General features: G+C 46.4%; 1 pseudogene across 1 annotated transcript; it reads left to right on the top strand.

The window, feature by feature from the left end:
• Window positions 1-283: 283 nt before the first annotated feature.
• Window positions 284-10733, top strand: LOC311502145 (transmembrane protease serine 2-like; annotated as a pseudogene). Its single transcript has 10 exons — window positions 284-298; window positions 394-589; window positions 1765-1791; window positions 2262-2391; window positions 3090-3109; window positions 6855-7031; window positions 8481-8579; window positions 8636-8916; window positions 9002-9157; window positions 10634-10733. The product of its transcript is annotated as a transmembrane protease serine 2-like (transcript).
• The last annotated feature ends 1317 nt before the right edge of the window (window positions 10734-12050 follow it).

Genomic DNA, 12050 nt, shown 5'->3' with positions numbered 1-12050 from the left:
AGTTAATATTTATGTCTAACTGGTTTATAAATTCTGATAAGGAGTGATAAAGAGAATTTCCAATACAAGAGTGTTTTACTTTTTATGTTCTTTTTTTTTTTTGATATAGTTTGCATTCCCAGTGAAATAGTTTCAAAAAGTTTGTTTTAAAGAATGTTATAGATCGTGTAGTTATGAAGTGTGTCATGAACTGTACTTATTACTGGGACCTTATACATTTTTCATGAATAAACAGTTCAAACCTGTCCAGATTTGACGTCTCTCACTGGGCACCCGTTTCACCATGAATAATAATCAGGTAAGCTCTCTAACGTCCCACATTATCGGTCTGATGCCTCAGTTTTGTAATTGAATTAATAGTGAACTCTGCTTTTTCTTTTTCTTTAACTGCAGGCGAATGGTCCCCAGTACGACAACTTTGGGTTCCAGCACCAGGGCAAAACCCCCCCTCCGTATCCCACGCAGCCGACGATATATCCTTACCTCCCTCAACAGACCCCTGGCTATGTGGCCGCCGGTGCTCCCCCAACCATCAACACCTTCCACACTTCATCACCCAGAACGCCGCCTTCTACAAGACAAAGGAAAGGTACAGTGATATTTGATCTGTCACGGAGCTTTTTGAAGTGAGACTGTGTTGAATAATGTGCAGAATGTGGGAGACTTTGATAAGGCAGTAATAAGGCAGATACTCACACAGATGATTGAAAACAACTGCTGCTTTGTATGTGTACATATGTACATGCCCAGCAAAACGGGATTTTGATTTTATACTTTTTTTAAAAAAGTAAAAAATTAACTAAAATAATAAAACTCTGGACAGTGGAGAGGTGGTTAGCACTGATGCCTCACAGCAAGAAGGTCACTGGTTCCAATCCATGGGCCGGCTGGCCTTTCTGTGTGGAGTTTGCATGTTCTCCCTGTGTCTGCGTGGGTTCTCTCCGGGTACTCCGGCTTCCTCCCACCATCCAAAGACATGCTCATTAGGTTAATTGGTGATTCTAAATTGCCCGTAGGTGTGAGTGTGAATGCTTGTCTGTCTCTGTGTTAGCAACCTGGCGACCTGTCCAGGGTGTACCCCTGCCTCTCGCAGATGACAGCTGGGATAGGCTCCAGCAGACCCTGCGACCCTTAACAGGAATAAGCGGTTATAGAAAATGAATGAATGAATCAATGAATAAAACTCTGGGTAAATATTGTTGGAACCTGACCGAAGATTTAGTGTGCCATTCTTTCCTTAAGAGTCATCATCGGTGTGGTCACCTTATGCGTGTGTCTTGTATGGGCTTGTATGAAAACAAACTGGTTTAGCAAAAGGAAAGAAACACTGTATTTAATTTTTATTTTTTTTTTAACTTTTATTCAGAAGGAGAACACAAATTCATTTTCATTTCTGTGAATGTGCCAGAATTGTGCCAAATAACAGTGGGTTATTTGGAAACATGTAAAAATCCTAAACCCTGTGTTTAAGCCCGTAGTCTTGGGTTCACAATTGGTCATAAACATAAAGCGGCAGCAAGTCATTTGAATTTGCTTCTGTGACGTACAGTAAGGCTGCAGAGCTGCAGTCTGTGTAGCTCCTTGTCACAGTTGCAGTACAGTATTCGTTAAGCCACGCTCATGTGTAAACCTAATTTTGCATACGTCATGCATAGACAAGCAAGGAGAAGTCATTTTTTTTCTTTTCTTTCCCTGCAGGATCAAAGACATGTAACTGCATATACCTCCTGTGTATATCCCTGTGTGTGCTCCTTGTCCTGGCAGTGGCTGCATTCTTGGTGTGGTTCTTCGGTGAGTTCATTTGAAAACCTTTGTAGCTGTGTAAAATGAGTTCAGTCATTGCATAGAGTGACGTGTACATGTTTTGTATTCATTAGTACATGTGTGTGTTTAAAGTGTTCAACCAGTGTCAGGGGAAGTGGTGTGGACAGGATGATTCTGATTCTGGTTCTGGTTCTGGTTCTGGCTCTGGTTCTGGTTCTGGTTCTGGTTCTGGCTCTGGCTCTGGCTCTGGTTCTGGTTCTGGCTCTGGTTCTGGTTCTGGCTCTGGTTCTGGTTCTGGTTCTGGCTCTGGCTCTGGCTCTGGTTCTGATGGGGAGTGTGCGAGCCCCTCTCAGTGGTGTGACGGTGTAAGCGACTGTCCGTATGGAGAGGATGAATCTCAGTGCTGTAAGACATTCAAATCAACACGCCAGTCTTGCACACACGCATATGGTGCTACTATTTATGTTTTTTAAAATGCTGCTCTCTTTGCTCCACAGTTCGATTGCATGGGGCCAGCTTCATGCTTGAGGGATACTCAGCAAGCAGCCAGGAGTGGCTGCCTGTGTGTGCTGAGAACTGGGATGACAACTATGGGAGAGCTGTGTGTGAGCAGATGGGCTACAACTGGTGTGTATTGTCTTCTGAATGTCCACTGTCCAGTTTCTGAAGTGCATGCTTTATAAAAGTTAACACATACTCTCATTCAGAGCATTTCTGGTACCTTATAATTTCTGTGATATGCTTTTATTGGACATTAGAAGCACAGAAATGCAGCTCAAGGGGCAGTGTATGATGCATTAGGGTGCAGTTCAAAGTTAGATTCCTAGTCCTTCATACCCTACATTAATGAACAGATAACTAATACTAACAGTAAACACAACTTAAAATGGTCAGGTACAGCAGGTTGCCCCACAGACTAGAGGGTTAGCAGTTCGATCCCTGGAACATGCCACATGGCAAACTCTTGAGCAAGACCCATCAGTTGACATTTTGGTATGTGAATGTGTGAGTGCTTGTGTTAGCAAATGGGTAGATGTGTCACTGTGACTGTAAAGCGCTTTGAGTACCAATAGGCAGAAAAGCAAATGGGAATTTTCTGTGTGTATTATAACATTCAAATTTCTAGCCCGTGCAAATACTTGATAATGCACGACTTACTTTGGCTCAGTGTCAGAAAAAAGAAGGAAAGAAAGATCATTTCCACATTCTGCAGATTTGGAGAGGAGTAACCCTCCTGCATGACATGAGTGTGGCAGTTCAAACTAAGCGCAGCATGCCGGTCTCACCTCACTGGTCACGTGTTTGACCTTGTGTGTGTCCCTCAGGCTGGATTATGTATCCTACGGTCAGACCAGTGCTGGTTCTTTGGCCTCCAATGGATACATGAATATCGTGGTGGAGGAGTTTGAGTGTCCTAATGACCCTAGGAGCTATGCTGTCCGGGGCAATTTGCCCCTGGTAGGGTCTCCCAAGGCAGATTGGTCTTAGGCGAAGGGCCAGACTAAGAACGGTTCAGAAGACCCTTGATGAAGAATAAGAGCAAGAGAAAGTGTACCCGGCCCGGAGGGCTACCGGGGCCCCACCCTGGAGCCAGGCCTGGGGTTGGGGCTCGTGGGCGAGCGCCTGGTGGCCGGGCCTTTATCCATGGGGTCCGGCCGGGCCCAGCCCGAACTGGTGACATGGACTCGCCTCCCTGTAGGCCCACCACCCGCAGGAGGATCATGAAGGGTCCGGTGCTTTGTGGATTGGGCAGCAGACCAAGGCGGGGGCCTTGGCGGTCTGATCCTCGGTTACGGAAGCTGGCTTTTGGGACATGGAATGTCACCTCTCTGGCGGGGAAGGAGCCGGAGCTTGTGGAAGAGGTGGAGCGCTATCGACTAGATATAGTCGGCCTCACCTCGACACATAGCGTCGGATCTGGAACCCAAGTCCTTGAGAGGGGTTGGACTCTCTTCTTTGCTGGAGTTGCTCCGGGTGAGAGGCGGAAGGCCGGGGTGGGCATTTTGCTTGCCCCTGGACTATCTGCCTGTACGTTGGGGTTCTCCCAGATGGACGAAAGGGTTGCTTCCCTACGCCTTCGGGTGGGGGAACGGGTCCTGACTGTTGTCTGCGCATATGCGCCGAACAGCAGTTCAGAGTACCCACCCTTTTTGGAGGCCCTGGGACGGACACTGGATGGTGCCCCGACTGGGGACTCCATTGTCCTGCTGGGAGACTTCAACGCTCATGTGGGCAACGACAGCGTGACCTGGAGGGGCGTGATTGGGAGGAACGGCCTGCCTGATCTGAACCCGAGCGGTGTTCAGTTATTGGACTTCTGCGCGAGTCGCAGTTTGTCCATAACTAACACCATGTTCGAACATAAGGTTGTTCATCGGTGCTCTTGGCACCATGACGGCCTAGGTCGTAGGTCGATGATTGACTTTATAGTCGTATCATCTGACCTGCGACCGTATGTTCTGGACACTCGGGTAAAGAGAGGAGCAGAGCTGTCAACTGATCACCACCTGGTGGTGAGTTGGATCAGATGGCAGGGGAAGACGCCTCGCAGACCTGGTAGGCCCAAACGAGTAGTGAGGGTCTGCTGGGAACGCCTGGTGGAGGAACCTGTCAGGATGGTCTTCAACTCCCACCTCCGGCAGAGCTTCAACCGCGTCCCGGGGGTGGTGGGGGACATTGAGTCCGAATGGGCCATGTTCCGCTCCGCCATTGTTGAGGCGGCTGTTTCAAGTTGCGGTCGCAGGGTCGCTGGTGCTGGTCGCGGCGGTAACCCCCGAACCTGCTGGTGGACACCGGAGGTGAAGGGAGCCGTCAGGCTGAAGAAGGAGGCCTACAGGGCATGGTTGGTCTGTGGGTCTCCTGAAGCAGCAGACCGGTACCGGATGGCCAGGCGATCCGCGGCAAGGGCAGTCGCTGAGGCAAAAACTCGGGCGTGGGAGGAGTTCGGTGAGGCTATGGAAGAAGACTATCGATCGGCTCCAAAGAGGTTCTGGCAAACCGTCCGGCGCCTCAGGGGTGGTAGGCGGCAACACGCCCACACTGTTTTCAGTGTGGGTGGTGAGCTGCTGACATCAACTGGGGATATTGTCCGGCGGTGGAAGGAATACTTTGAGGAGCTCCTCAATCCCACCAACACGTATTCCATAGAGGAAACAGAGCCGGAGGGCCTGGGGTTGGGTGGTCCAATTTCTGGGGCAGAAGTCGCCGAGGTAGTGAAACAACTCCGCGGCGGTGGAGCTCCGGGAGAGGATGAGATCCGCCCCGGGTACCTCAAGGCTCTGGATGTTGTAGGGCTGTCTTGGCTGACACGTCTCTGCAACATTGCGTGGACTTCGGGGGCAGTACCCCTGGAGTGGCAGGCCGGGGTGGTGGTCCCCATTTTTAAAAAGGGGGACCAGAGGATGTGTTCCAACTATAGGGGGATCACACTCCTCAGCCTCCCCGGCAAAGTCTACGCCAGGGTGCTGGAAAAGAGGGTCCGGTCGATTGTTGAACCTCAGATCGAGGAGGAACAATGCGGTTTTCGTCCCGGACGTGGAACCATGGACCAGCTCTTCACCCTCACTAGGGTGCTGGAGGGGAGATGGGAGTTTGCCCAACCAGTCCACATGTGTTTTGTGGATCTGGAGAAGGCTTACGACCGTGTCCCCAGGAGCATCCTGTGGGGGGTGCTCCGGGAGTATGGGGTGGATGGCTCCTTACTAAGGGCCATTCAGTCCCTGTACCAAAGGAGTGTGAGTTTGGTCCGTGTAGCCGGTAGTAAGTCGGACCTGTTCCCAGTGAGGGTTGGACTCCGCCAGGGCTGCCCTTTGTCACCGGTTCTGTTCATAGTTTTTATGGACAGAATTTCTAGGCGTAGCCGGGTGGGGGAGGGTATCGGGTTCGGTGGGCGGAGAATCTCGTCTCTGCTGTTTGCAGATGACGTGGTCCTCTTAGCTTCATCGAACAGCGACCTTCAGCTCTTGCTGGGGCAGTTCGCAGCCGAGTGTGAAGCGGCTGGGATGAAGATCAGCACCTCCAAGTCTGAGGCCATGGTCCTCAGTCGGAAAAGGGTGGACTGCCTACTCCGGGTCGGGGAGGAGGTCCTGCCTCAAGTGGAGGAGTTCAAGTATCTCGGGGTCTTGTTCACGAGTGAGGGTAGGAGGGAGCGGGAGATTGACAGGCGGATCGGGGCGGCATCTGCAGTGATGCGGATGCTTAACCGGTCTGTCGTGGTGAAGAGAGAGCTAAGCCGAAAGGCGAAGCTCTCAATTTACCGGTCGATCTACGTCCCAATCCTCACCTATGGTCATGAACTTTGGGTAATGACCGAAAGAATAAGATCGCGAATACAAGCGGCCGAAATGAGTTTTCTTCGCAGGGTGGCCGGGCTCAGCCTTAGAGATAGGGTAAGGAGCTCGGACATACGGGAGGAGCTCAGAGTAGAGCCGCTGCTCCTCCACGTCGAGAGGAGCCAGTTGAGATGGCTAGGGCATCTGGTAAGGATGCCTCCCGGACGCCTCCCTGGAGAGGTGTTTCGGGCATGTCCCACCGGAAGGAGACCTCGGGGCCGACCTAGGACACGATGGAGGGATTATATCTCTCGTCTGGCCTGGGAACGCCTGGGGGTTCCTCCGGAGGAGCTGGCTGAAGTGGCTGGGGAGAGGGCTGTCTGGGTTTCCCTGCTGAAGCTGCTGCCCCCGCGACCCGGACCCGGATAAGCGGGAGAAGACGAGAGGGATACATGAAGCTGAAGAATGGAAGCATGTATGGAAAATACGTACAGTCACAGTTCACTCACAGGTATACATTCCCGTCTATGGTATCATTTATACACAGTACAGCAGTGATGAATGTGCTGTCTTAAATATACACCTTTTTTTTTTTGTCATCCTTTCCTCTCACAGCCAGACGTGCTCAGCCCTTGCCGTCACACTTAAGTGTATTGGTAAGCTACTGTTTATGACATGTGACATGTGCAAAGCCGATTTAGACAGTGGTACTTCTTTTTGATAAGGGGTTATACATTTACATCTGTGGCTCAGGTTTTTTTCTTTTTTTTTTTTTTCTCTAAAATAAACATAAGTCGTGTTACGCTCCTCCTTCCTCAGAATGCGGCGAGAGTTCAGCAGCTCCCAGTGCTCGAATCGTGGGAGGCACGGATGCTGTAAATGGGGCCTGGCCGTGGCAGGTCAGCCTTCAGATTAATGGCCATCATGTTTGTGGAGGCTCCATTATCAGCCCATACTGGATCCTGTCTGCTGCACACTGCTTCCAAAGGTCTCATTATATTATATTATATTATATTATATTATATTATATTATATTATATGCATATAAAACTCTTGAGAAACAATGACCTGTTACATCTTAATTACCATGGCGTGCCTAGATACACTGCCTGGCCAAAATGGCCTGAATTTAACTAAGGAAATAGGTACGACTCTCCTATTGGATAATTACTGCATGGGGGATTATCTTTCAGCTGGCAACAAGTTATTTCACCCCAACTGATGCAACGAGTAGCTTCTCATTTCTTAAATAACCATGTCTAAAGACAGCCTGTGGCCGTGGAAAATATGTTAGTCTGTTTGAGAAGGGTCAGATCATTGGCATGCATCAATCTGAGAAAAAAATCTAAGGAGGTTGAAAAAAACTACTAGAATTGGGTTAAGAACTGTCCAGTGCATTAGTAAAAACTGGAAGGATAGTGGGGAACCATCGCATCAGGGAAGAGAAGCAGATGAAGTGATGCACCCATCATGCCTAGTTATTCCAGCAATGGATTTTTTCTTCCCTGATGGCACGGGCATATTCCAAGATGACAATGCCGGGATTCATGGGGATCAAACTGTGAAAGAGTGGTTCAGGGAGCATGAGACATCATTTTCACACATGGATTGGCCACCACAGAGTCCAGACCTTAACCCCATTAAGAATCTTTGGGATGTGCTGGAGAAGGCTTTGCACAGTGGTCAGAGTCTCCCATCATCTGTACAATATCTTGGTGAAAAATTAATGCAACACTGGATGGAAATAACCCCGCGACCCTTAACAGGAATAAGGGAGTACAGAAGATGAATGAATAAGGAATGAATGGATGGAAATAAATCTTGTGACATTGCAGAAGCTTATTGGAACAATGCCACAGTGAATGTGTGCTGTAATCAAAGCTAAAGGCGGTCCAACAAGATATTAGCGTGTGTGACCTTTCGTTTTGGTGGCAACTTTTTTTTTGGCCGGGCAGTGTAAATTTCCAGTGACACAGATCACCGTATCAGTATCATTTATTACCACAGTGATTCATGAATTGCCAGGATGGTTAGTGATAGACTGTGAAGCATGCATGAGTGTAAAATCAATACCCACACCTTATGTGTAATTCAAACTTAAGCTCTCTTTGTTTTTTGACTGACATTCAAGAAAACAATCAGATATATATTTTGTGTTTTCTTACTCCCCTCATTATCAGCTACTCCAGTCCAACAATATGGAGGGTATACTCTGGTGACGTGAAGCTGTCTAGAATGTTCTCTAGCAAAAGAGTTGAGAAAATCATCAGTCATCCAAATTATAATTCAGAAACGAGCGACGATGACATTGCTCTCCTAAAGCTGAGTACTCGTCTGGATTTTTCGAGTAAGTGCTGGCAAGTCATATTCATATTACGTCAACTGAATCACACTGGTATTCCAATGAATGACAACACTTGAAGCTCACATGGGTTTCTGTCTCAGGCAGAGTGAGGCCAGTTTGTCTTCCCAACATCGCCATGCCTATAAATTCTCCTGGAACTCAAGCCTGGATCACAGGATGGGGAGCTTTGTACTCATCTGGTGAGTAAATATGAACCACCATGTGCAGTGGAATGGAGCTAATGCTATAAGCTGAGAAACCTGTAAATGCTTTCATTCCTCCATGTAGATTATTTATTCAAATGTTTCAGTGGTCAGCTGATTTTTCTGACTTCAAGATCAAGTAAGAAAACTGTGGGTTAACTGTGGGTGTGCAATCATTATTTTTTTCTCAGGGCCAACGCCTAACATACTAAATCAAGCCCAGGTGACCATTTACAGCAGAGAGATCTGTAATGAACCCGACATTTTAAATGGGCAGGTCACTGAGAGCATGATCTGTGCAGGCAAACTGGAAGGAGGAGTTGATTCCTGTCAGGTTAGTCTGAGTTTGTTTTCTCCATCGTGGCCCCGGGCATATACAAAGACATGTACACACTAACTGAGATATCTGTGTTCTGCAGGGTGACAGCGGAGGGCCCCTGGTGGTCCAAGTTGGGGATGTATGGTTCCTCGCTGGGGACACCAGCTGGGGGTATGGATGTGCTTTGAGGAACAAGCCAGGGGTTTACGGCAATGTCACCTACTTTATTGACTGGATATATGAACAAATGCAGCAGGTACAGTGCAGTATGTTGGTACAATAGAGATGTACTCCTCCAATATGCAACAGAGAGAAATCTTCATTATTATGAATTAACATTAAGCCTTGAAGCACAATAGCTCTGGCAGACCAGTCTTTTGATTTGTTTTTTACCAAATACATTCTCATTTTCTGTTTTTGACTAACCATTTGGTTTATACACCGATCAGTCACAACATTAAAACCACTGACAGAAACAAGTAAATAACATTGACCATCTTGTGACAATGCAATGTTCTGCTGGGAAACTTTTGAACCTGGTATTTGTGTGGATGTTACTTAGACATGTACCACCCACCTAGACCAGACCAGGCACCCCCACCCCATAGCAATGACACTCCTTGATGGAAGCAGCCTGACACAGACACACACACAAAAACGGTTCAGGAACAACTCAAAAAACAGCACAAGGTGTTGACCTGGCCTCCACATTCACTAGATCACAAACTGATGAAGTGTCTGTGGGATAATGCACAGAGGGCCCTCCCCTCAACCCAAAGGACCCAAAGGCCCCCACTAACAACAGTATGTTTTTGAGGCACAAGGGAGACCTACACATTATTAGGAAGGTGATCATAATGTTATGCCTGATCGGTGTATGAAGTTAAAAACATTATCAAAACATTTAGTTTGGACAAAAAAGACCAAATAGCTGTAACGTATCCTCTCATTTGAGAGGCTTGAAATTAGTATTGTTTACTACTTATGCTTGAAAAATGACAGTTGTCATTACTTTACAGTTTGTAGTTCGCAAAGTAGTTGCAAATTATTTTAATTTTGGTCAACTACTCTTATCAGCTCTATTCCGCATTCGTACTAAAATTCTAATGGTAAATGAACAATAGAAAACATATGACCAGCATTCACCAGACGCTTTCTAAGATCTAGACTGGTACAGTAAACTGGGCTTCAAGCATACTTCAGCCATATTAAGCTACAACCAAAAACAATGATCCACGTCACAAGTAGAAAATAGAGCAGGGCAGCAGACTGGTACACTGACTCTCAGTTGGATCAGTTATACGAGCAGTGTTTTATATGTTTTGTGAAATCACATAAGAGGGTTGTGTTTATTAATCACACAAGAGGGTTGTGTCATAAAAACAGAGAGGTGCTGTAAAATATTGCAGAAGGTTCTTATGATGCAATAGAAATGTGTTATTTATCTGACAATAAATAATTAAGGAATACACAGCATAACATTGATGAGAAAGCCTTATAGTAGCTAAAGCTAATCCACCTTTATTATCCTGATCCCATTGCAGCTTTTGAAATCTATGTAATATTATTGGATCAAACTAAATTTCAAGCAAAATTCAAGTTTAGCTCATTAGCTCAAATCAAATTAGGTTTTCCAGTTTAAACACCTGTTACTCATTTTGGTTAAGAACCTTCAACTGAAATTTATATTCTCATACTGAGATATAACTTTTTTTTTTTTTAATCTCTACAGAATCTTTGACGGAGACGGTGGTGAAGTACTTTATCAACTTTGCACTTTGAATGTGAAACACTGATGGAATTTATTGAAAGCCATTTAAACAAAGCCATGAGACAAAACGAATGAAACACATTATTTTTTATATGTCTGTTTGTAGCTTGCACTCAGTGCCTGTATCTGAACAAAATAAGCTATTTATTTGTTCTAATAAAATAAATTGTATTTGCACAAAGAGCTGAGTTTTACATTTTTCTATTTATGAGATTTGAGAATTGCATTGCTCTTTTATTTCTTACTTCCGTCAAGTGCCTGGCAAGTGGGACAAATCCAGTAAGGATTTGCTTGCACTACGCTCTGCATTCACTGCAACACAATTCCAAATCTCCTTTTGTGAAACTTCTTTAGAAAACAAGATGAGAGAAGATCCTGTGATTCAAAGTTTCTTCTGAGGAGAGGACACTGGAGCAGTCAGGTTCAGACGTAAAGATTAGAGTTTATTTCAGTACCACAAGTTCTACATCAATAAACCTGAGTTGCCTCTGGATCGCGACTGATTTCTCGTTGTGTCACACCAGCAAAACGCAATCTCTTCACTACAGTTCAAGGAGAGCTCAGAACCACTGCTGGCACTAGCATGAGCAAGCCCCGAGATCTCCTATGTCATGAGCTAGCTTGTCCAACCTGGATTACATGACCTGGTGCTAAGATTTCTCAGATAAAGCTCTCTCTCTGACCATCTTCTGATGATCAGATGACACAAGCAAGCAGTGGATTTTCCAGGATCCCTCCCCTCTCTGTTTCTCCTTGTTCTTCTGTTTTGATATTTTTAAGCATTCGATTCTACATTACATACATCTACACCAAACAAGTTTAATATACTTTTTAGCACATGCATCTTTTCAATACAGAGTATATACACCGATCAGGCATTATATTATGACCTACCATTATATTATGTCCCAATATTATCTAGGTCTCCCTTGTGCCTCCAAAACAGTCGTGACTCATCAGACAATGGACATGGGCCTTCTGAGGGTGTCCTGTGGTGTCTGACAACAGAATGTTGTTAGTGGGAGCCTTTGGGTTGAGGGGAGGGGCCCCTGTGGATCAATCATCCCACAGATACTTGATCAGTTTGGGTTCTAGGGAATTTAACATCCACACGAATGCCAGGTCCAAAAGTTTCCCAGCAGAACATTGTCTTGTCGGGCGGCACAGTGGTGTGGTGGTTAGCACTGATGCGTCACACTGTGGAGTTTGCATGTTCTCCCTGTGTCTGCGTGGGTTCTCTCCGGGTACTCCGGCTTCCTTCCACTGTCCAAAGACATGCTCATCAGGTTAGTTGGTGATTCTAAATTGACCATAGGTGTGCATGTGAGTGTGAATGGTTGTCTGTCTCTCTGTGTTAGCCCTGCCACAGACTGGAGAC

This window comes from Chelon labrosus (genome assembly GCF_963514085.1).
Source record: "Chelon labrosus genome assembly, chromosome: 17".
Taxonomy (NCBI): Eukaryota; Metazoa; Chordata; class Actinopteri; order Mugiliformes; family Mugilidae; genus Chelon; species Chelon labrosus.
The sequence above is the reverse complement of the archived record's forward strand: the minus strand, read 5'-3'. Positions and strand labels throughout refer to the sequence as shown.